At 39.5% G+C, this 21,036-nt stretch overlaps 1 protein-coding gene across 4 annotated transcripts in view; it reads left to right on the top strand.

The window, feature by feature from the left end:
* The first annotated feature begins 18,476 nt into the window (after positions 1-18,476).
* Positions 18,477-21,036, top strand: part of CARD10 (caspase recruitment domain family member 10) — a 48,101-nt gene continuing 45,541 nt past the window's right edge. For 2 of the 4 annotated variants that reach the window (XM_087723162.1, XM_087723159.1), the window contains exon 1: positions 18,598-18,983. The gene's annotated coding sequence lies outside the window, so the exon portion shown is untranslated. Of the gene's footprint in view, positions 18,500-18,597; positions 18,984-19,116; positions 19,142-21,036 lie in introns of those variants that run through there. The other 2 variants (XM_087723161.1, XM_087723160.1) reach the window with 2 other exon arrangements.

Here is a 21,036-nt window from a genome sequence, read left to right as displayed (position 1 = left end):
TATTTATGAGATTTATCTCTGGCTTGATCCATGCATAAACCTCAGGGTAGAAGGTCAGAATTGGTCCTGAAGCTACATTTGCATTTTGATCCATGCACAGCTGTTTTGTGACACAGTTACCAGAGATCTGTGAATCAAAGCCAGTGCACTTAGAAAGTTCAAATCAGTATGCACAATCCAATCTACCTCAAATACATTTAGAAAATTAGCCTGATTCAGTTTGGATATCTGAACTGATTCAAACCAACCTTCCATAGTGGTCCTGATTAAATTTGATATGATTTGGATCATTCATTTCAGGCGTGCATTTGTGCAAAACATCTAGATTGGTCCAATATGTTCGGCTTGATTTGTTAAATCAAGTTAACACACAGAAGCAGTCCAAACTGATTTGGAACTTTGGAACTGAATATTATGCAGGTGGAAAAAAGTGCTACAAAAGTGTTAGCACTGGGATTTTTAACATTTAACATCAGGCTGACAATACATGGCAGCTTTATCCAGATGGATGACCTTGTTTGGGAAATGACAAAGGGAATGCGATTCTGATGATTCTTTTGGAACACTTAGCATCTTTTGATACAGCTAAACAAGGATCACCTGTAAGAGTTAGGAATAAGGAGCTACAGCTGTGCAGTCCTTTTCTTTGTATTTCTCAGGAAGATTTCAGAAGGTGTCACTTGCTCCTTGAAATGGCAGCCATTAGATGGTGTTCCCTCAGGGCTTCATTCGGTCTCTATTTTTTATTATCTCCATGAAACTACTGAGGGATATCACCAGGAGATTTGGAGCTGGATACTATCATTAAGCTGACTATCTATATTTCTGTGTCATCTACAGGAAATGATTGCCCCTCTGAATGTCTGTTATATTTAGAAATGGACCAGATGTGGGATAATATCTTGAAATGGAATCCATACTTATTGTTAGAGGCTGGAACACCTAGTACCAGCATCTGGAGAGGTTGCCAGGTTTTGAAACACTGATTTTCTACAATCACCAAATGTGAATCTGTTTTCATGAGATATGAAAGTAGAAATGATTTCCGGTGAGAATGTTGAACAAAATAACAACAAAGATACAATTCTGATCCAAACAGTGAACTGCTCTCTTGCTGGGGTAATGGTAGAGCAGGGGTGTCAAACTCGATTTCATTGAGGGCCACATCAGGGTTGTGTTTGACCTCCCGGGGCTGGGGTGGATGTGGCTATGATGGGTGTGGCCAACTCAATATCACTCATGTCAAGGGGGAGGGGTCCAAGTGTTCTGCCAGCAAAAATGGGCTCCATTTTCAGCTGCCGTTGCCTCCTGCAACTCTCTGCCAGCTAAAACCAAGCTTGGCCCTCCCAAGTTCTGTTTTCGCTGGCATAAGCACCCTGAGCTGGCCCTTTGCTGTTTCCAGGGTGGCCCCGTGGGCCAGATCTAAGTACCCTGTCGGCCAGATCTGGCCCCCTGGCCTTGAGTTTGACACCCCTCTTTGCCACCGGAAGTTATAATCCTTTGTTTTTCTCATATTCTTCCTTGTCATCTCCCTTAGAATACTCACCCAGGAAATTTTCTGATTAAAAAAGGAGGGGTGGGAGGAGGAAATTGAGAGAGTGAGCGAGGGAGGGAGGGAGGGAGGGAGGGAGGGAGGGAGAGAGAGAGAGAGAGAGAGAGAGAGAGAGGGAGAGAGAGAGAGAATGATTCTGGTTGGCTGCTGCAGAATTACTAGCAGCAACAATTGTAAAGCTCCATTTGGTCTCAGTTCACTGGAGACAGAACAGCCTGTGCTGGCTTCTGATCATTCATTTGAAGCTGGCGAATTGATTCCTGTGATGGGAGGCAAAGAAGTGAGACAGGAATTGAGTGTTCAGAGGCTGTGGGTTGCATTTTCTCTCTTACGGCTGCATCCTAGAGAGCTGTTGTGCACAATGAGAAGGCAGGAGCTGGCTGACTGGCTGGGTTCCCACATTCCTCTCCTCCCGACAACACATTCCCTTCCTAAGGATGAGTCAACAGCCCTGCGCGTTAACCCTGACTATGTTAACTAGAGCTTAATGGAGCAGATGAAAGGAAAAGACTGATTTCTGCAGCTTAGGAAAATTCTCCTTCCCTTTTCCTCCCCCCCCCCCCAAATGTTACATGAGCTGGAAGACAAGACTGTAGAAGAGGAAGACATATTGGAGGCTTAAGGAGATCCTAAGGTTGCCAACTGTTTCTCTGGCTCTTGCACTTATGCTTTTAACATACCGGTTCTCTTCATTTATTTGGTATGGGTCTTTCTTGCTTTGCTGACATGCCTTTTTCAATTGGCATTTTAATTTGCATTAAAATGGAATTATGGGAATATTGTCTTTTGAGAACCTACATTGCATCATTGTTTGTTTTACAATAACTGCACTGAGATACCCTGTTTTATAGGAAACTTTGTGTCTTTGAATCAGTTTTTGACTTCTGGAAACTGCCTGTAGAAGTTCCTGCAGTTTTCTTAGCAAGGTTTTTTACAAGTGGTTTGCCATTGGCTCCCTCCTACGACTGATCCAAGGTCACTTTGGCTTTGAGCCTAAGATGGGATTAGAACTCACATCTTCCTAGTTTGTAGCCTGATGCCTTAGGTACTAAAACCAAACTGGGTCCCTTACATGAAGAGTACAAAAATCAAACACTGTATTGGAACATATCCAGTGGTGAGATTCAAATATTTTAACAACCGGTTCTCTGACCTAATGACTAGCTGGGTAGATGGGGCTCAGTGGTCATGTGACTGGGTGAATGTGGCCAACTCAACGTCACTCACGTCGATGGGCACTTTGCCTTAGCTGTTACAATGTAATAAGGGTTAATGGAGAGACAGTTTCTGTAAGCAGGACAATAAAGATTAGGCTAGAAACAACACCAGAATTTTTCCTTCCTGCCTTCCTTACAGGATTAGTCCTGTAAAGTGAAAAAAAACAAAATGAGATTTTTTTCCAACAACTGGTTCTCCAAACTGCTTAAAAAGTTAACAACCAATTCTCCTGAATAGGTATGAACTGGCTGAATCCCACCACTGAACATATCCTAAATTCACATTATGTGTGGCCAGTTGAAGATCACAAAGTATTGTGATGTAGGAATACTGAAGCCTATGCATTTAAATAGTTATCTATCTATCTATCTATCTATCTATCTATCTATCTATCTATCTATCTATCTATCTATCTATCTATCTATCATCTATCTATCTATCTATCTATCTATCTATCTATCTATCTATCTATTATCTATCTATCTATCTATCTATCTATCTATCTATCTATCTATCTATCTATCTATCTATCTATCTATCTCATCTATCTATCTAATAGTTGTGTGTGTATATGTTCCAGCATAACTCTGGAATGCCTTGAGTAATTTCAACCAAACTTGGTACACAGATGACTTAATCTCTGGAAACAAATACTGTGGGGGTAAAACCCCACTGGGTGTGTGTTCTGTTAAGATACAGCCTGTTGTGCCTTAAAATGCCCTCTACTGTGTTGGCGTAAAATGGCTTCTACTGTGCAGCACAGTGGAGTTGCCATGGTAATGGTTTCACAGTACTCTACAAGGGGTCTCCCTCTGGTAAGGGGGAAAATTCAACATTAAAAATTATGTTTGGTCTGGACATTTCCCCCCTACAAATAAATACCTGGGCAATGCTGGGTTATTGGCTAGTTAAAAATAAAAGTAGACATAGTGTAGGCTTCCCAGAAAGCTGATACTGATAGTTGAACATATAAGGATTAGAAAGGATTACTTGCTCTTCAAAGCCTTTTCTTTAAGTTTTGTAACTTTCTATTGTCACTTCCTATAGGGCAGAGAGGCATGAAGGTAAAACCAGAACACCTGTTCTTATCTTTGTGGAAGTCACTGGAGAAAGGGTTGAAAGCACTCTAGCTGAAAATCTACTTGGCATCTTTGAAAAGACAAGTAGAAATCCAACAGATTAATATATTTTATTGACCTTAATGATTGTTTGGGATATAGCTGTTAAAAAGCCCATCATGAATAAGTATGAAAGAGTGTGGCATATGGAGAGATATAGAAGTCAACTCTCATTTGATTATAGAGTTCTGCAGATCTGTCACAAACTCTTAACCAAAGTTTTGTAAGAAACAGGCCCTTTTGTGCAGTGCCTTGAGGTCCCCAAGGAAAGTTATGAAAACATTAAAAGGGTAAAGGTTCCCCTCGCACATATGTGCTAGTCATTCCCGACTCTAGGGGGCAGGGCTCATCTCCGTTTCAAAGCCAAAGAACCAGCGCTGTTCGAAGACGTCACCGCGTTCCTGTGGCTGGCATGACTAAAAGCCGAAGGCACACGGAATGCTGTTACTTTCCCACCAAGGGTGGTTCCTATTTTTGTACTTGCATTTTTTACATGCTTTTAAACTGCTAGGTTGGCAAAGCTGGGACAAGTAACGGGAGCTAATTCCATTACGTGGTGCTAGGGATTTGAATTGCCAACCTGCCGACCTTTCTGATCTACAAGCTCAGTGTCTTAGCCACTGAGCCACTGTGTCCCTATGGAAACATTACAATATTAAAATAAATGAATAAAAAGGAAATGAGCAACATCAATAATTCAAACCAGTATCATGTACTTCTCTATCCACAACTTTTTCTCCGGTCTTTACCTTTTGCTGGAGCCCGAGACTGTCATTTTAAAACTTTGTCAGGAAAATAGAATTAAGGTAAACAAAGTAAAAATGGGGGAGTAGTTGAGTTTACATTTAATTACTATTTAAATGGAGAAAAAAAAATCAATCCACCTGCAAAGGTTTCAGGCTGTATTTTTGTGTCTTTGAAGCCACTCCCAAAGGCTGGGAACAAACAGTTTTGATGCAGATGATGTTTTTCCCATCCCCATCATGGCTAAATGTGATGTGCAAATTTAGCCATTTTGGCTTATAAACTAGGCTTGAATTTGTCTGGTACATGAACTTAATCAACTGGGGATTAATCAAACTACAGTATGCCATATTATGATAAGAGAATCCAGTTGTAACTCTAAAGGACTCACCAGAGAACTAAGCCCAGCTAGATGGAACACTGATCAAACTAGTTTGATGTTTCTTTTTTTGAAGTTTAATTGCAGGTTTTTTCCCTATGGAAATAGGAAACAGAATCCCATTGGAAACATAGTAAAAAAAATATGTAAGTTTTGAGTTCTCTACTATTCCTCCTCAAGGAAAAAGGTGAGCTTTTTAATGATAATTTATAAACGATTTAAGGCTAATTAAAAGTAAGAAGAGAAGGAGAAAACAAAAGTGCTTGACACTGAAACATAGAGTGGGTAGTCATATTCCATTGGCTATATGCAGCTCTTGAACTCTACCCGTCTATCTCACTATCACAATGACAAAATTCCGTAGTGAAATGGCCAATTTTCCATGTTCTATTTTTTCTAGAAATTAAAAGGGCAAGGAGGCTTCTAGAAGGAAGAGTAACTCAATTTCTACCCTTAAGAACTTGGACAAATTGTCAAAAAAAATTAATAAAGATGGACTACCAAAATTTAGTAATTTTACCAATGATTCTGAGCTGCATAATTTGTAGCCAAGGACCTTTGGAAGGTTAAGGCTGAAAATGAGTGAATTTGCTTTCTAGAGACTTCTACTTCTATTTCCTCTTGAAAAGTGGGGACAACAACCCCAAAGGGCCAAAAGCTCACTCACACAGTACAGTACTCCTTGGCTATGCAATGGGCAGTGCTTTTGAGCTCTAGGAAAATAGGATACAAATATTCTAATTAAGCATAACCAGGGCTGACATGTTTTTTGTTGACGAAATCTTTCCTTGTATGACACAATGAATAATAGAACCATAGAATTTGTTAAGTTGGGAGTTGAATGAAGAGGCAGGACAAGCATAGGGATTTCAGCTCTTTATTGAGTAGATCGGCTCTCCGACAGCTCCCTCTTTCAAAGGGAGCTCTCAGGCCAGCCACTGAGGTTTCTTCATTTTCCCGCCGATCAGTTTGATCAATGGGCTCACAGTATATTAATTTCTCTTTAAGAGCCGGATCGGAGTGAAGCCTCTGCCCAAGGCTTCACATTCTTTATTTACACATGTAACAGAATTATTTACCTAAGTCCAATCCATTGCTCCATTTAGGAATTCAGATTTTAACATCCATGACGGATGACAGTCAAAATTGCATGTAAACATGCTTAATCAAAGGCAACCTTTTTGCTGGTGATCGTTGAACTCCCAGGAATGTTCTCTAACAACAGAGAAAACCTATAGCTAAAATTTGTTATTTGTTCTGCCTTCTGAAATTATAGAGTACACACAGTTGCCTTTTTTCAGTGTGACACCCTTTTTGATATTTGAAGAGCACTATCATATTCTTCTGTCAGTCTTCTCATGGTTAACATCTTTTAGTCTCTGTTTCAGTTACTAATGAAAATTTTTTCCCAATAACTTTTTACAGGTACCATTGTCAAGCCAGGTATCCCTTTTCCTATAGCCCTACATTTTTACTTCTGTTTCCTAATTGATGAACTTAGCATTTTTTCATTGTTAAAATTCATTCTTGTTTTTCCCCCACCCATGTTTCATAACATTTTTGGATTGCTTTTTGCATTTATCACAAGCCTTGAGAGCCAGTTTGGTCTATTGGTTAAGGCACCAGCCAGAAACCAGTTACTATCTCTCAGCCCATGAAATCAGGTTCAGCTGATTGGTCAATTCCCCTGTCCCAATGAAATGGATCAACACTTGGTTGATCCAGAGGAGGAGGGGAAGCAGACCTGGTTCTTGCAGGAAAAAGGTAAATAAAAAAAAATTGGAAACCTCACTTCATCCTAAGTCTTACATTCCTGACTTCATACTTGCAGATTTAGGCTGTTTCCTCATATTTTGTTTCTGTTACAGTATATAAGCCTCTTTCCGGTTTTTAAACTTGTCCTTGACAAATGGTAATGTGGGCCAAAGAATCCTCCAGAAGTGCTCTGTTTTAACCAACTTCTGGAAGTGAAAAGGCCAGTCCTATTTCCAGAAGGAAATGATTCCATAGTGTTACTGACATAAATAAAAAATAAAGTGATTTTCTTTTCTCAGACCTCCTCACTTACAGACCTCCCTATTACTTTATAACAAAATTGGACATCACCAGCACATGGAGGATTGACTTAAACAAATTGAGACTGATTGGAGAAGGTAGTCCTGTGAGAAGTCAGTGCCAGCCCTACAGGACTTTGCTAAGCAAAACTACCACTTTGAATTGCACCTGGAAATCTATTTGCATCCACCAGGCTCCTTGTGATGAATGCCACTCAAGAAGCAGGCGGCTGCATTTTGGATAACTTGCGGTTTCCAAATAGGCTTCAAATGGGGCTCCTTGTAGAGCATCGTAGAAGACCAAATGAGTGGTATTAAGAGCATGAGTCCTGGTAGTCAGTTTTTCCCACTCAAGGTAGAGCCTTGAGGAATCCACCACAACCTGGTGATGGACAAGGAGCTTGGGAAGTAAGTTTTGCTGGGCACAATGGTTGTACATCGGCAAAACTATCGATTGTCCTTGGCAGTCAATTTCATATATAGGGCAACACATTTAGCCAGAATCAAATTATCATAGATTGTCACATGCACTATTTCTTCCTATAAGAAACCATAGTTCTAGTCCTGCCTTAATCACACAGCCAGCCGGGTAGGTGGTTTGGGCCAGTCATTCTGTGTCTCTTAGCCATAAGAAGAAGGCAATGACAAACATATGCAAAATGCTGCCAAGAAAACTGCATGGATGTGTCCATATCATCACTAGAAGTTGAGAATGGCTTGAAGGCATAAAAAGAAAAAAACAACACTTCTCCTGCCCTAACCTGCTCTGCAACCTTGATGTCAAAGCTGTAAACCACCTGTCACAAATTGGGCAAATCTTGGACAGAGAAACAGTCCATCCTTGTTCAGCGAGGTTTTGTTGCCAAGTGCCAGGCCTGTTACCTTCTCCAGTATTAAGTCACAGAGGATCAGGATCTTATTACAGATAGAGTTGGGATTTGGTAGAACCACCATAAGTCAAAGATCTTGAATGATCTGGCATTCATAACCCTGTCAGAGACTGAAGGACTGGCAGAGGGAATTGGGATCAAATTTCCCATCTCCCTTTTCCTATACAGACTTGTTCCCTGCACCCCATCATATTTTCCTCAGCTCTTTGCTATTGCAATCCATCCCCTCCCTCCCCAACTCTCTAGCTTCCTGTCAGTCTCTATGACTCCCATGTCCATTCTTGGTACTCATCAGGATAGTCCACAGAGCACTCTCCAGCCTTCCTCCCAGTAGCCCTCCTTTCCCATTCCTTCTCCAGTTATTGGACTCCTCAGGATTTTCAGCCCCCTTGCTGACTTCTGACCTCCTGCTTCTATGTTGTGTCGTACCACTAACTTGATTCTATATTTTCATCTCCACCTATAGGCTCAGGGATTCTTCTCAGGCTATAAGCTTCATTTTTCCTGGAATTGGTCTTTCATCTCATCTGCCTAAACTATTTCCAACCAAACAACCCAAGGAAGCACCATCTCCTCCTTATCAGACCCCTTCCTCTCTGTACCCTTCTCAGCATACTCTAGCTCACTGAAACTGCCAATGTAGTGCACAAAAATAAAATTGACTATGTTATTGGTGCAAGGAAGAGTTCTTGTAACAGCAAAGTTGTAGTCAGGATCTAATTGTGGAACAGATCAAAAACTACTCATGAATTTCCAAATCAAGCTAGAGCAAAAGACCAAAAGACTACTATACGATCTTGTGTATATACTCACCATTTTCAAGAAGAACAAGAATTGTTTTGAAGTTGTGAGCCTTATTGATATGGAACCAGGAGAAAGAAATTCAAGATGTTTCTGGGTTTAGAAAAGGGTTTAGAAAAAGGCCAAAGAATAATATACATTATTGCTGCTGCTTTGTTGTTGTGCTTTATTGAGGGCAGAAAGGTGTTTATTGTGTTGGCCTTTTGAGGCTGTAGAATGCCTTTAGGAAAATAGTGATCCAAAAATGTCTCGCTGTTCTGAGGCATAAATTATATAAGACAGAATATGGTCAAACAATTGGCTCTAGTTCAACAAAGAAGTAATATAAGGCTATATAATTCTTATTTATTAAAGTCAAATGCTAAATACAAATTAAAGGAGGCTGCATTAAAAGGTAAATGTGGTTTTAAAATTGAGTGTGGAAGATACATAAATAACCTGCAATGCGCCCGTGATATGGTTCTTGATAGCTGAAAATGTTACATGACCTGCAAGCTCTAATGATGAAAGAAGCACAATGAAAAAAAACCCTGTAAAATATAAAGATCTAAGCAATGACAGCAGGTACTTATTGCTAGCCTTAGAACTGACAAGGAAGATGTTGAAGTTGTGTCTGTCTTTTAGGATTGACTATCAACAATAAAACAACCAGCAGTCAAGGAATACACCACAGATTAGCAGTTGGTAAGGTAGCAATGAAGGCTTTGAAGAAGATATCCAGGTGCTATGACATATCTACTGTGTACCTACAACAGTCAGAATCCTGCACGAAGTAGTTGTCTTTGTGACAGCCGATGGAGATGAAAATAGTCTTTGAAGAAATGGGACAGAAATAGTAGTAATGAACCGTGGTGTTGGAAAAGATTCCTGAGAATACTATGAATAGGCAAGAAGAAAACAAAACAAATGGATCAGAGAATAAATCAGTTTGGAATTCATTATATTATCAAATTTTAGAGAAGTTAATAATACTGGGAAGGAAAGAGAAGAAGAAAATGATTAGTAGCAAGGTGGACAAATTCAATCTTGCAATGATATGTGAAGAGAAATTTAACCGTCAGAGTGGGGGAAGTTCAATCTGGAGAAGGTCTATTATGTGGTTGCAAAGAATGTACAGTGACTTCATGGCAGAAATCAATTGATATGTAGGAAGAAAAATTCCAGTTCCAGTTCCAAGCCAGGAATAAAATGGAGGCTGATTGGAAAGAAAGTTGATTTATAGATAAAGCAGAACCCCAGCAGCATGTGGTTCTGGGACAGCTGACAACATGGAGTTGGGAGTGGGTGGGTTTTTATACCTTCTTTGGGCTTTGTATTTGAGTTTCGTGTTCCTATGCAAGAGCATGTGCTTTAATATTCTGTTGTCAGATTCTTATGGGGTCATGGCTGGCTCTATTGGCAGAAGGAGAACTGCAAATCCTAGGTGTTTGTCTGAGAATCTTGTCAATTGCTAATTGCTTATCTGGAGTTTTTGTCTGGCCCAGTCCTTCTGAATGGATTACCAAATCTGCATTTCTAAAAGATGGCCTCCTTAGTTTCTACTTGGAGCAGGGACACTGGTGCAAGTTTCTGCCTTCCTTAAGATTTTTTTTCATTTTTCCTTTAGGGGAAATATTCTATCCTGCCTTTTTAATATTCCCTAATATTTCATTCTCTACGAGATGGGTGGATGCTGACTTTCTACAGATAAAAGCCACTTCTTTTTTCTTCCTCAATGCAATCTCTTTCCGCATCCATTTGGCAGTGCAGGAAGTAATTGTGTATGCAGATCTCCTGTCCAGGCAAGTGAGGCCAGGGGTGAAATCCACTTACCTTTGCTACCAATTTGGTAGCAATGTGAGCTAAGGGGTGAAATCCAGCAAGTTCTGAAAGTAGAAATTTTGAGTAGTTTAGAGAACTGGCAAATGCCACCACTGGTTGGCCTCCGATTGGGGTAGAAATGGAGATTTTGTAGTATCCTTCCACTGCCCCGCCCACCAAGCCACACCCACAAGCCACACCACGCCCACCACACCACGCCCACAGAACCAGTAGTAAAAATAAATAAATTTCACCACTGTGTGAGAGCGAAACTCATGCGCGCCACCTCTGCACATGTGCAGAGGGTCAAAAATGGACGTGATGACGTCCGGATGGGTGGGCAGAGCGCGCCTGCAAAGGTAAGCAAACAGCAAGGGGGTGTGTGGTGGAAATCAGCTATGCCATGCGATTTAGATTAGCTAGAAAGCAGGAATCCTGCATTTTTACTACTGGCTCAAGCAAACCGGTCCGAACGGGTAGCATTTCACCTCTGAATGCCCTTTTTACTCAGAAGTATGAAGACTCGAGGTCCTGGTGTAGCTGGAACAAAAGTTAGAGCTGATGATAAAATGTGTTCTCTGTTCTAAGTCCTGCTCCTGATCTAGGCTCAGTATTGAACTCAATCTTGAGTGGGTGCTGTGGCCAGGTGATGATAATATCCTGGCAAATGAGACCCTTCTTACTCTGGCCTAAAGGCAGCTGGAGCTGCTAATGTTGTAGATCTGGAAATTCATATTTCCCCTCCCCGCCCAAACAGGTTGTCTTTTCCCCCACTTCATGTACATTTTGTGAGGGAAAACTCATATATTATTTGCTCCTCATTGATAACAGCAGCTGCTACCCTTTATTTTAAAGAGTAAACAACACCTATTTCTAGTATCAAGCTGTATATTTCAGAAAGCTGGCTTCAAGGAAAATATCTCCAACTTTACCAATCATAGCTTTTCAAATATGGTAACCTTAATCAACTGTACCTCAGCTGTTGAACTAGTTACCTACTTCTACAAGAGAACATTTCTCAGTGTTTCAAACACTCAAAATTGTGCAGCTTTCAAAGCTGCATAATATTAACCCAAGGGCCAATCTGCAGAGAAGACTTGTTTAAACCATCAAAATATGTTATTACAAAAGAGAGCAACTATTAGCATGACTGCTATAACTTTCCCCCTACAGTTTAATTACAAAAAACAGTGCGGTTAATTAGGAATGACAAAGAAATGATAGAGAAATACATGAAATAGAACTCATTTCTTTATGCTATTTTGTACTAAACCTGAGGGGATGTCTAAATTACTTGAATTATATGCAGTTTGTGCAAGGAAATATTATGAATGGCTTTGAAAGTTCACAATTATTTTATCTATTTAGTTGTTTAGGACAATCTTTTCATATAGTGCTCAGAATATTCTTAGCAATCAATGAGAAAGGTAGGAATTAAACATGCAGAAACTTAACTATAATACCTATTACTTATATTTGGAACTGTAGATCTTTGTGCCCACTTCCCTTTCAACACCTTATTAAACATCAACTGATTTGTCCTAAAATCTTTCCATTTTTTGATTTTTCATAACCATAGGATTTGCATCCTCCAGGAAATGCACCACAATCATTTTCTTTTTTTCTTTTTTACTAGAAATTCTGTGTAGAGTATGATAACATGTGAATTTAGCTTTATCTTTTCTCAAAATAAAGGAAGGAACTGGATGTTTTAAAGAAGGGAGAAGAAGAAGAAGCTGGCTGAAGAGAAGGCAGTAAATTCTTGCAATGTAAGATAGGAGAGGGGGGGAGAGGGGTAGATAAGACAGACTCAAAAAGTCAGTGCCTGTCTAAGCATACGCATGTATTCTGAATCGGTTGGTGGTATCCATTTTGCTCTCCAAATTCATGCAGACCTACCCCTAAGTGGATTTCACCCTAGTGGGATATTCCCGTGTATTTTTCCAGGAAACATAGATAAGGCAAGCTCGGAAATTCAGTGCCTTCCAAAGCATACCCATATGCTCTGAATCTGTTGGCAATGTTCAAACAAACATAGAAACAAAATAAATAAAACAGAAAGAAATGAGGAACTTAAAAATATATAGGTACAAATTTCCATCTGAAAAATGTCTTCACCTTTCTCACTTGAAAATTTGCACATTCAGATAATTCCTTTCTGCAGGAATTGTCCACTGTAAGCACCATGAGCAGATAATTTTTTTAAAGGTCAGGTTGGAATACATATTGCATAAAATCACTATAGTATGATTTGCTGAAATAACCCCAAATGCCTGGTCATAGATTAGATAAACCATAAATTATAGTATATAATCTCAATAGCATGGAACTTGCTAAAAGCATAGAAAATAAAACACAATATGGCTTGCATTATTACATGACCTGATAGATACTCAAATATCTATAGCATGTCCAGGGGTGGGTTTCAATTTTTTTTACTACCGGTTCGGTGGGCATGGCTGGGGTGGGCATGGCCAACTTGATGTCAGGCACACTCAGTCACATGACACCCCCACCAAGCCACGACCACTGAAACGATGGTGAAAATGGGGGGGGGGTGCAAGGCTGGGGCTCTTCGCTGTCTCCCGGATGGCGCTGGGGGTGAGTTGGTTGGGCATTTTATTCAGCAAATGAGAGCAATCAACCCAAAAGGATTCCATACAATATGCCAGACTGAAGTCTACATTTACTTACCTGAAAATAATGACAGAAATTCTTTATAAACTTCTATTAGTATTTCACTGCAGAACACAATGTATATACAGTATTAATTTGATATATCTAAGATAAACAATAATGGCATCCATTTATAGAGGCTAACATTTCCAATGCCTCTTTGTATATTTGGATGAAGGCTGGATAAAGGGCCAGTCTCTGCAATCTTATGTGGCGGGCAGAAGAAATTAGATTTTACATCTAATACAATATATTGTTGATTTTGCTGTGAAGCATTCTGTTATTCTGATACTTTTTTAATGAAAACTTTTATGAAGAGTCATACTATTTATGGGATTATTTTATCCAGTTATATTTGAAGTTTAATTTTACTTTTCTTTACTAATGATGTAATTCGTATTTTATAAATGCCAGTATGGTAAAGCGATTAAGGTAAGTTGTAGTCCTTCCTTAGACACAGAAGCTGCCAGGATGATTTTGAAGCAGACTGGGAAGTTTAAAAAAAAACATGTCTACCAATTTGTACTGGATGGGAGTGATAAATTGCATCCCATAATGTATGGAATTTATATTCCATAATTAGTGAAGAAGCCCTCATCTTGTAGTAGATTGATTCAGTATGATAAAAATAATAAAAATAAGATTTATATCTTGGCTTTATTTTGTATAAATCAAAGTGGTGTATATACTGCTTTCACTTCTTACTTTCTCTACAATCACAACCATGTAAATGCATTAGGGCGAGGGAAAGTGAATGGCCCAAAGTCGCCCAACCAGCTTTCATGCCTTTCATTCATTTCACATTTCTCTCTCATTCTCTGTCTAAGTTCAAGAAAATCTTTACTATAATTTGTACATGCCAAGCATACACAACGCTGTCAGCCATCGCTTCACCTTGATTTAATGCTTTATTATGGTATCTTCTGTAGATGCTGATGACTGATTAGATGTAACTATTTAATTCCCCAACCTGGAAGAATGTTACTGCTTTTCATTCCCAGAGATTGCAGAGAGGGGATTCGTTTCTTAACTGGGGAAATTGCAGGCACCCTAGTTAAAAGAAGAAACTCTAAGACAGGCAGCCCAAAATTCACTTTAACCATGAATTGCTTAGAACGGGAGTAAACCTGATTCACATAATTCACTAAGCCAAAATAAATCAATCCATGTGATGGCTTAGTATCAAGTTCCCCAATGTAGTAATGGGAGGTACCAATGTGCTTACTTCATTTTTTTACATGTTAATAATATTTTAATTTTGAAAGCAAGAAATGGGAATTGGGCATTCTAGAAAGCACCAGTCTCCATCAACACCTTTATTTTCAAGAATGCTTCAAGGCCTTCAATGGATTCCAGAAGAATGATTAGAAAATAAACATGGTAGGTGACTGTAGCACAGGGTTTTATTAGGAAATGGAAATAGTTGCCCAAAGAAAGGACAAAGGAAAGTAGGGATGGTAGGAAAGTTCTGCAGGAGAGGATAGCAAGAAGCAGCATGATAAATGAATCTTTGTAGCTGGTTATACTTATTGTAGCACATGTGACACTCATAAAGAACAAGGGACGCTTCTGTTGTACCCTTATGGGTACCATGTGGGCTTTTTAGACCATAGCCCAGGTGAAATTCAGCAGGTTCTGGAGAACTGGTAGCGGAAATTTTGAGTAGTTTGGAGAACCGGCAAATACCACCTCTGGCTGGCTCCAGAGTGGGGTGGGAATGGAGATTTTGCAGTATCCTTCCCCTGCCACGCACAAAGAACCGGTAGTAAAATAATTTGAATTTCACCACTGCCACGGCCCTAGCCACGCACAAAGAACCTGTAGTAAAATAATTTGAATTATTTGAACCAAGCCACGCACAAAGAACTGGTAGTAAAATAATTTGAATTTCACCACTGCCACGGCCCTATAACCACTTGGTTTTACTGAATACCCTGAGACTCCAGATTTAGCCTCGCTTGCAACGCAAGGCTAATACTGCTCAGTCTTACAGCAATTTTGTATAAATTACTAAAGTTATTTGATGAAAGATTTAGGAAGCAATATAAAAACTAGTTTTTAGTATTATTCAGATCAGCTGCATGACAAGTAATTTCAAATACAAGAAAAGGTAAATAAACCATGAGTTTAGATGAAGTAAAATAAAGACAGAATATTACATCATTTCAAACTCAAACTAGTGACTAATAGAATCTATTAAGGAGAAAGGAATATATATACACACACACACACACACAAACACACACACACACACACACACATATATATCCAAGGCAGCATTTGTCAAGTTCAAGGGCCCATTTTCAAAAACAAGAACTCCATTTCTTGTGTTTGATGTCTCTCAGCTTCACACACACTTCCATTTTCTGCAATTGCCCGTCTCCTGCAAGCTTTACTAGATTTTCATTTTGGAGCTTATTTAAATTTAAATATTTTTCTCTCCCTCTATGTATTTTTAATAGTTAATTTGTGGTTTTCTTGTGTTCTAGTTTTTGAACATTATGAATAGTTAATGCTACTGGGTGGCTTTTATTGTTTCCATTGTCCTTTTAATATTTTAAATATTTTAATTGGCTTTGTTGCTTTGATGTTTTTTTCTTTCTTTTTAAGGGCTGCCTTGAATGTTAACCAGAATGCAATTTAAAAAAAAAACATAATGAGTAGCACTTTTTCACGCCTGCTGTGACCAATTTTCCCATTTGCTGGAATGAGGTGTCCCATTTTATAGATCAGATTTGGAAGATGAGGTCGTTGCACTATTAAATACAACAAAAGATTAGTTTAATAAAATATAGGTGTTTTTTTTTAAAAAAAAGCCTTAGGATACATACCAATTTTATTTTTTTGCCTTGGGGAACTGGATGCATGGACTGCTATTGCGGCATATTGATATGTAAGTGTTCCCTAGAAACCACTGTAGATTTCTTTTCTTTTCCCCACTTATGTACACAAGGGAGGCATTTGTCTTCCTTGTGTTATTTCCTAATAGCTGCAGACTCAGAAGCTCTTTAAATTCTTTATTTGTTTTGCATAGGAAAAAGATTTACAGCCAACACTAACAATTAGCCTATGCTAACCATTAAAAATGTATAATATCAGAAAAATAAAATATTGATTCCATTGGTTAGTCTGATTTTGTTTTCCTGTTATGCAGCTTTGGGGGTGATTGTGCTAAGAAAAACTAAGTTGCATTTGTGCTTGATTCCAAGATGGACCAATTCTAGGATAATCACAATTAATCCCAGTTAAAAAAAAGAAATAAAGAAATAAAGAAATAAAGCAAAGAATCTTTGCTCAAGATTCTAGAAAGCCTCCGCCAGTCAGAATAGAGACTATCGTGGACTACACAGGCATATAGTTCAAAATCTGACTGTAATACTTCAGCTTTGCATAGAGAAGATCTCAGGTTGTCTTTTGCAAATTTCTCTTTTCTCAAAATGTATAATATCGTGATAATAATCAATGGAAGGACATTGTTTGGGAGTACAGTTCAAGATTTTATTTTTCCAGGGCAGGAATAAGAACAGTGTGTGTCCAAAGGCTAAATCAGGCCAGAGAATCAAAGGACAAGATTTTCAAGCTGAACTCAAGTTTGTGCTAGAATAGCACAATGTTCTGGATGGAGGGATGTAACAAAAAATATACCTTTCTTTATTGTAAACTGGAACCTTGATTCACTTTGGCAATTTAAATAGGAGCCACCTAGAAATCTTTGGTTAATTTAGATGGAGTTAAATAGGTTTAATGGCATTTTCTTTCAAGTCACTGGAGGCATTTCCCTACTTTTGTTACTGACTGCAACACTGGCACATATACAGCAGTGGCGTTCTGCATTGCAAGTGGTGCCCAGGTATGGAAGTGGAGAACAAGGAGGCAATCAAGGCACACCCAATTCTTCACATTGTTGTATTCACTTTGTGCATTAAGAGAAGCAGGGAGACATGCTGGCCACTGTCAGGAGAGTGGGAAAAAATTCTGCCATTCAACAGATAAGGACAAGAGGAGGAAGTGGAGGTGTTACTATGGTTTGGCTTCAGGAAGGAAAAAGTAATGGCAGATATTATTAAAGCTGCTAAGAAGAGCTGCTAATTAATGCTTAAACATTTGTCCTGGATTGAAACCTCTCCCTGCCATTGACTTTTGAAAACCCAATGGCATTGGAGGAATATGCAAGGGTGGCATTGATCTATATTGGGCATGATTCGTACATCATGAAACTATGCTGAAGTTATTGGGTTACTCTGCTCTGTGTGTATATTGTGCTTACTTAAAAACAATGATATAGCGAATTCTTCTGGAACCCTAGTTCTTCTTTGAATAGTCCTGTGGCTTACTTGTCAAAAGCACTGCAGGTAGTCCTCGACTTACAACAGTTCATTTAGTTCAGAGTTACAACGGCATTGAAAAAAGTGACTTATAACCATTTTTCAGAATTACAACTTTTGTAGCACTCCCCCAATCAAAATCCAGATGCTTGGCAACTGGTTCATACTTATGACCATTGCTGTGTCCCAAGGTCATGTGATTCCCCCTTTGCAATTTTTTGACAAGCAGCATCAATGGGGAAGCCAGCTTCACTTAACAACCAGGTTACTAATTTATCAATGGCAGTGATTCACTTAACTGTGGCAAGAAAAGTCGTAAAATGGGCCAAAGCTCACTTAACAAATGTCTCACTTAACAACATAAATTTTGGGCTCAATTATCATAAGTCGAGGACTACTGTATTTTGCTTCAGAAAATATGTTACATTTTAGAACTAAACATATTAAAAGGAGCATCATTAACTGTGTAACAGCTCAGGCAGATAAAGTATTTTTTTAAAGAAATGCAAAACAGGTGGGGCCAAGGGGGAGAGGGGGTGGTATCATAACATCACAAAACTTCTTCACTTCTGCCCCATCACTTGTTGCTTTTCAGATGGCGAGATGCGCTATGCCGTAGGTGCCTGGGCTTCTGCACACAAATTCTCCCGTGGAATCCACGCATCCAGCGAGGGCAAAATTTAACCATAGTTTATTAAACTAAGCACAACCGGCTAGGTTTATACAACCCACAAAGCCACCAAACAAGGCTGTTAAATCACAAGGGGGATTCCCTCCAGGCGTGAAACCAAAGCCACTGCCTTGTGACTTGAGCGCGGCTGCCAGCCCAGCCACAAACCCTCACGCGAAGCTCCTTTGCTTTGCTAGCGACCACAACCGCCGACGGCTGCTAACCTGTTGAGGCTAAAGGTGTACGCAAGGAACACGTGAAAAGCGCTGGAGGTACAATAAAATAAATAAATCCCGCCTAGCCACCCCGCCCTTGCCACAAAACAGAGTTAGGCTGAGGGTGGCTGGGCCGCTTAGCTGGCGGCGACTGGCCTCCCCCGAGTTGTTTTCGGCTTTTATTTGCCATCCCCGCCCGCGGGGGTGAGTTTCTCTCCCTCTGGGAATGGAATCCAGCCGCGCGCATTCCTGAGCCGGCCGAGGGGCTGCCGGGACTTGTTTGGGCTCAAGCCACCCCGAATGCTTCATCCAGTTGCCAGTCTGCCTCTGCCTGCCTTTCCGCCCACCTCTCTGGCCCGGGAGGAAGCGGCTGTTGACTGCGGCCGTCAGGTGTGCGCCTCGGCTAGAGGCGGGCAGAATGAGTGGGCGAGGGAGTAAGTGAGGAAGAGAAGGCAAGCTGGCAAACGCGAAGAAAAAGGAGCCCTTCAACTCGGGAGTTTGCTATCTCTGCAATTTAGCCCGTCGGATGAGAAGTTTTAAGGTAACGCCAGCCCTCGGGGTCTAAGTAGGGAGGAAAAAAAAAGGGGGAAAAACATTGCGCCTTTTCCCGATGCTGGCTGCGCCTTAGGGGTCTTTTGTTTCTGCTGAGCAGACATCCACAAATCCTGCAGCAACTAAGGCCAAGGATGTAAAGCTGAGGTGATGGCGTATTTGTCTTTTATTTTCTCTTTCTCTCGCTTTGTGTCCCACTTCTTTGCAAAAAGAGCCGTGGATTTCAATGGTGCTATTTCAGTGTTGATAGGCAACAACTTTGAATAAGCACACGCTATATGATATTTTTCAACTGGCTTAGACATGAGGCCCAAGATAGTTTGGGAAAGTTTGCTCTACCTTTGTCTCGAAGTCAGGAAGTTTGCAGAATCCAGCTATTGTGATTTATTCAACAAATAGTGGCTGAAAGTAATATTTCCCCCCTCCCCCAATGAAGATGGAGATATTTGTCTGCAGTTATTGCTCTGAAGGAGGCCTCCTGTTCCTAGGAGAGTTGTCTCCTCATTTTAATGCTCTCACACCTGCAGGTCTGCGTTGTGGCATTAGGTCTTGGTTCTGGGGATTACCCTTAGATGGTTTAATTTAAACCCAACTGTGATTTCAGATTTTTTAAACTGCCCGCACAGTGTTGTAATTAGATCATCGTTTATATTTGACAAACAAAGTCATTTAAGGTTGGGCGAGAGTTTTATTATCCATAACCTTTCTCTTAGAATTGATTTATAATAATATGTGAACAAAGTGCAAGCTACGTGTACTTTAAATATTCAAGTTTCAGGAGAGAGAGAGCGAGAGAAAGGTGTGGCAAGGGAAGGAAGGAAGGATATTTAACTACATAGAGATGAAAAGCATCAGCATTTAGCAAATCAGTTAAAAAGCAAGTATTGTAATATTGAGACCAGATTTTGTGCTTTTTCAAACTAACTTGGGATACTCCAAATTCCCTTAAAATATGATGGACAAAAGATGTTTATTCTGGCACTGAGAAGAATGTGTAAACTTAAAAGGTTTTCAAAAGAAAACTTGGTTTAGTACTATTTGGCTCTCTGTGACACGTCAAATAAGATAATATGGACAATGTGGTGGTTATTACTGGCTATTTAAAATAATAATTTAAATGTAATAATAATTTAAATCTTAATGGCTATTTTAAATGTTTTAGTTTTATATGCATGTGTGATTTTGAATCTGTTACTTTCTACCCTCAAGGAATAGATATATAGTTTTTTCGGATATAGGATTTATGCAGTTTAGTAATGCAGAAACTACATAGCCTCAAGGAAACTATTCGTATGTGATGAGATCTGTGCACTATGAATCAGCAACATGCTTGCATGTCTGGGATTGATGATTCAAAACATTTTTTTAGAATTCTGGTCCTTTTCTCTTAATCTTAGTAGACTTGGGAGAATTAAAGACCTGAACTTGCTCATATTTAGCTCATTTTCACTGCTCTAAGTTTGGCATAAATGTTTTTTTTCCAATCTGAAGATTTGGTAAATAGCAGCCAACAGTTGTTAAAGTTCCAAGAACCCAATTGTGTTTTGGTGTAACTAGCTCATAGATCATGCCATGAATACTTCTACACAAATATGCCATTGTGCATTCTAATTGTTTTGAAGGTAATCTGCAATTGACTTCAGTTCTGCATAGCTTGAAACATGAAAACTATTGTGACAGAAAGGGAAGTAGTAGGTGAAAGAGAGCTAGGAGATAGGAAAAGATGCTTTTTTATTAGTGACAGTGAAAACTCCTGATAAATGCTGCCATTTCAGCAAAACATCAGTTGAGCCATCTGTAGATTTTGTGCCAGGATGCAGCAAACATTATGAGATTGGATAAATTGTGACCTTAATATGAACTAGCACAAAGATTTCACATGGAAATGAGTAATTCACAATGTGTAGTATATTGTGAATTCCCAGTCATCATGGACTTTGTAGCTGATTAAGCAAACCATAGCAAGATTGAACATATATTAATATGATGTGCAAGTCCAGACTATCTCTGTGGCATCGCTATATTTACCGTATTTTTGGGAG

The sequence above is a fragment of the Thamnophis sirtalis genome, unplaced genomic scaffold, assembly GCF_051295495.1.
Source record: "Thamnophis sirtalis isolate CommonGarterSnake01/CBP01778 unplaced genomic scaffold, rThaSir2_p1.2 scaffold_9, whole genome shotgun sequence".
NCBI lineage: Eukaryota > Metazoa > Chordata > Lepidosauria > Squamata > Natricidae > Thamnophis > Thamnophis sirtalis.
Note: the sequence above shows the minus strand (reverse complement) of the source record. Positions and strands in the feature narration are given on the sequence as shown.